Genomic DNA, 5412 nt, shown 5'->3' on the forward strand with positions numbered 1-5412 from the left:
TGCAAGCCACAACATTTCTCTATATAATTAATATGGGCTCTGGTTATCCATTGTTGCATCAAAACTTAATGGCTTAGACTAACAATTTATCATACTTTTATCTCACAATTTTAAGCCATAGGGATTAATATAGGGGGAAGTAGGGTTTGCTTCTTCTCCATTACATCAGCTGAATTAGCTAGGTGACATATGGCTCCTCTGGAACTGCTGGGTGTCAGCTGATTCCCATCATACCCCTTTTTCTAGAGTCACTTCATGTCGTTAGCCTGGCAGATTTCTAGTCTAGTTATATTTCTTACATAGCTGCTTAGGTTTATAAGAGACCACAGTAGAAGCACCATTCCTGTTAAAGTCTAGGCCCAGGCCAGTATATAGTATCAATTCTGCATCACTTCTAGGATATCCCATTGGTCAAAGTAATCATAGGCCAGATCAGGTTCAAAGGGAGGGGGAAAAAAAAGGAATCTCTCAATTAAATTGTGAAGGATTTACAACCATTTTAAATCTAGCATAGTCATTCTTCTGAACAGGTAATATTTTCAGGTTTTTTTTCACATGAAAAATACATTAACCCCCTTCACCAAAATCTTATCCTCTTATGACAGTGTATGAACATCTAGGACCTTATCGTTTTAATTAGGCCTAGGTACAAAAGAGAGGCTTCAGGTACAGTTCCTCCAGTTTTATTCCTCTTAATCAGAAGTCCTGTGGCATAAAGAAACAGATTATCTGCCTTTCTCACATCTAACATACAATATTGAGATACTTATAGGAGAGCCTTAAGTGAAAATTCTATTCAAGAGGGGGAATCGTCCACAGTAATACTAAAATTCAACTGGGCACATGCTTCCAGCTCCTTGGTTAGGGCCCATTCTCATTCCACGAGTCACCAATTGGTCCTCTGTTACCGTAGTTCAGCCTTCTGAGTTATCTTACTGAAAGGACAGAACAGGACTGATAGCTGTGTCCTTAACCCCTCTTCCAAGAAAAAGCCACAGAATGTATCAGTTACTCAGCCTGCCCTTATCTCGGCCAATGGGAAAGTGGGGAAAACTAGCCCAAGGCCAAGAGTATGCTAGCCACCCCCCTGTCTTTGTGTAACCAGACCCTAGCTGCACCCTGCCCTTGCGTCACTAGCCCCTGGCCCTCACTCAACCAACCGGAATCGGCCAAATCAGTGGTCAGAGTGTGCCCCCACCCCCCAACCCCAAGCCCTATAAATTCTTTGTTCTCTTGGAACTCGGGGCTCTCTCTTGCCACCAGTAATGGAGACGGGGGGCGGGGGGGACCAAGTCCCGGGCTTGAATAAAAGACCCTTTGCTTTTGCATCGGAAAAGGCTCCCTGGTGGTGGATTATTGGGGACCCCGAACTCTGGGCATAACATTACCTTCCTTAAAATAATGGTCCATGTGTGTAGCTGATTAGCTTTCTTAGTGTGCTTCCTGTGTGCAAAGGTTGAGGGTACCAAGACTTCTAATTCTAAACTGTTCTTGTCCCTTTTAGTCTAAACTCATGGTGCTTAGAATAGCACAAATTCTCTCTGTCTGTCAGGTTGTTTATGATTCTTATTCAGTCTTCACTTCATTAAACAAAAGACACACCCTCACTTCTTTCCATGACAAGTTCTACCTTGGGCCACCTGTGAGGCTGATGTGGGGTTGCTTGCAAATAAAGTTAGTGAGGAATGCTCTGAAATCTTTCTGAGATCTTAAAAAAGGATCACATAGCTATACCATAGCTATACCCTTTCCTTGTTTACCTTCAGACTGCATCTTCCTGTCCAGGTTTTGTTCTTTTTCTGAGGCCACTGTTCATCTTTGAATCTTCTTAAAAATAAAGGCAACCTTACTTAAAATGGAGTCAGGAAGCCCTGAAGGGGGTACTCTCATGCACTGCCACTGAGATCCCAAGCAGTAAGACAAATAGCTGGAGGAAAGAAGAATTTCTCCTTGCTCAGAAAAACACCTTAATTGTCACCTGAACCTCTTTAGCTAGTTGCCTTCAGGTTTGGACTCCTGGTTATAGTCCAGTCAATGAGAATCTGCCACACTCAGCCAATGAGTAGCCATTATCGCCCTGAATTCTTCCAAAACAGCCCCTCCTAACTTCCTCTTTTTCCCTTATGAAAGCAACCCCTCTCCTCTGTTTTTCAGACTTGTCCATGGGTCTCCTTTATTGGAATGTCCCAGATTGTCATTTCTTTGCCATTCTCAAATAAACCCATTTTGCTGGTAAAACAACTGGCCCTTTTGCTTTTTAAGGTTGATCTTTCCTTGGCTGGAAAGGCTGTCGTGGGCACTCTATTCTTTTGTCTACATTCTGTTCTAAAACAGAACAATTCATTTTTACTTATTTATTTTTTAAAATATGTTTTTATTGAATTCAGAAAGAGGAAGGGGGAAGGAGAGATAGAAACATCAATGATGAGAGAGAATCATTAATTGGCTGCCTCCTGTATGTCCCCTACTGGGGATTGAGCCTGCAACCCGGGCATGTGACCTTGACTGGAATCGAACCCGGGACCTTTCAGTCTGCAGTCTGACGCTCTATCCACTGAGCCAAACCAGCTAAGGCAACAATTCATTTTTAAATTAATTTTTATATTTTAATATATTATCAGATTTTATTGATTTCAGAGAGGAAAGGAGAAGGAGAGAGAGATAGAAACATCAATGTTGAGAGAGAATCATTGATCGGCTGCCTCCTGCACGCCCCCTACTGGGGATGGAGCCCGCAACCCAGGCATGTGCCCTTGGCCAGAATCGAACCCAGCACCCTTCAGTTCGTAGGCCAGTGCTCTATCCACTGAGCAAAACTAGCTAGGACTAAATTATTCTTTCTAAATATCTCCTTAGCCAGATATATGAATTTATTAGGTACACTTGCTATTTTCTGCAATACTCCAAATGATAGTTTTGCTAATCATTTTGTAGCAGATAATTTAGGTGTCTGTTTACCTATGTTCTTACTTTCAGTTATTTCGGATGTTAACAGAATTATGTCATGGCCTACTAAGGGACAAAAAATATGCATTTTTAAATTTTTGAGCTCTTTAATCACTTTCTCAATAAAAAAAGATATTAGCTCTTAATTACATGAGTTTTTTTAAAAGAGAAGTCATTCTAAGGTAAAGGTGAATTGATGGATATTTTGTACCAATTAACAAAAATAGCAGTATACTTGGCAGAAGTGTTAAAAATGATATGGGCTTTTATCTATTCAAATAATTCTATGCCTTTGTATTATAAATTAGTTTCATGAGAAAAAAAATCATATAGTCACCATGAAAATCAAGTTTGATTTATGTCAGAGACGATAGCGCATTGAATCAACTTCTGGGTACTTAGATTTGTATCCTGGCTCCACTACAAATAAACCACAATACTTGAGATAGTCAACTCCTGGGCTTAGGTTATGATATCACTTAAATGAGGGAGTTAGAGCAGTTGATCTTGTTGTTCAGCTGTAAACACCACTTACGTAAATTGTTGAAATGTTCATTTTTAAAACTTTGACAATTTAAACAAATTATTAAAATGTAATCATATTATAATATTAAAAGTTTTTTCCCCAAATGTTAGTTTGCAAGCTTTGTAGGATTCAACTCTATGGCAACATTTTACTTATTTATTTTTGTTTACTCACTTAACATTATCATCACTATTTGATTTGGGTCAAGAATAACTTCAGGAACTTTAGAGGTTTGTTATTTAAGGAACTTACCCCTGATTTAAAAATAAGGAAACATGTGATTCTGTTTTACTTTTTCCTTTCACTGTCAATGATTTAGGACAATAATTCTTCACAAATCTTCATTCCTGTTGTGATAAAGAAGGTCATATATATTGGGAGGTAATTTGAGAATTTCTAAGTATGGCATTAACTTTGTCCTTTCAACTCAAATAATTTGAAGTATAACGGAAACATCTCTTCATGGAATTTATCCTCCTTGCTCAATAGTCATATTTCTTTATCTTCCACAAATATCTGTAGACTTACTATTATGTGTACAGACCTGTTCTAGATGCTATATTTTTCTTAGTTTATATATTTACTACATGAAAATATTAAAATTAATGCTGTGCTGTGCATTGTAGGTATCTTCACAAGTAGATATATCTCCTGGGAAGAAATGTGCTGACCCATATGTACAAGTCTTTGAAATCCATTATAATGTAGTAATATAAATAACTCAATACATTTAATTTTTAGTTCCATTTCCAAATTTCCTGAATTTCTAATAATTTTATGACTTTAGAGTTGTGAACCAGAATTACAAAACTAGTAAGTTCTGATTTAGTAGCTAATAAGCAGTATAGCCTAAAAACACCACATGTAATCCTGGGAAATGGTGACTCACTCAAGGTCTTTTCACTTCCTAGTCCTGTGTGAAAATGGGAGATGAAGTGTGAGAGGCCTGTCACACTTCCCCAGTTTGAGCTCCCATACTTTATTGTCCTACTGCCATCCTCAAACTGCAATATGTGGCATAAAGATATTAATAATCTTAGGGCACGGCTGTGATTTACTTGAGTCCAGACTCTTCAGTCCTGAAACAAGTGTATGTGTCACAATGAAATATTATTCAGCCTTAAAAAATAAGGAAATCCTGCCATTAGTGACAACATGGATAAACCTGGAGGCCATTATGTGAAGTGAAATAACCCAGTCACAGAGGGACAAATATTACATTCCATTTATGTGAGCCATCTAAAATAATAAAACTCATAGAAGAAGAGAATGGAATGATGGTTGCTAAGGACTGGGGAAAGGGTGAAAATGGGAGGTCAACAGGGATAAGTTTTTAGTTATGCAAGATGAATATGTTTTAGAGACCCACAGTGCAACATAGTGCCTATAGTTAACAAGACTTTTTACATTTAGAAATATGTATTGTACATTAAAAATATGTTAACAGGGTAGATCTCATGTTAAGTTTTCTTATCATGAAACAAAATGGAACAAAGCAAAAAATCCAAAGAGATGCAAAGAAACTTTTGGAAGTGATGGATATGTCTACTACCTTGATTGTGATGATGGTTTCATAGCTGTATGTATATGTACCAATTCATCAAATTGTATACATTAAACATATATCAAATATATAGTAAGTATGTATATTTTAATGTATACATAAAATATGAGCAGTTATACATAAATGTAAATATAAATTTCTATAATAATATAAATTATATACATTAAATATATTCAATTATCTACACTAATAAAAAACAAAGATGCTAATTGACCATACCTTCGCTATGCCTCAAGCCATGCCCACCAGCCAATCAGAGCGACTATATGCAAATTAATTCAACCAAGATGGCAGCCGGCAGCCATGGAGCTGGAGCAAGCAGGAGGCTTGGTTGCCCAGGCGATGGAGGAAGCCAAGCTTCCCGCCTGCTCTGAGC

This window comes from Myotis brandtii, unplaced genomic scaffold (assembly GCF_000412655.1).
Source record: "Myotis brandtii unplaced genomic scaffold, ASM41265v1 scaffold290, whole genome shotgun sequence".
NCBI lineage: Eukaryota > Metazoa > Chordata > Mammalia > Chiroptera > Vespertilionidae > Myotis > Myotis brandtii.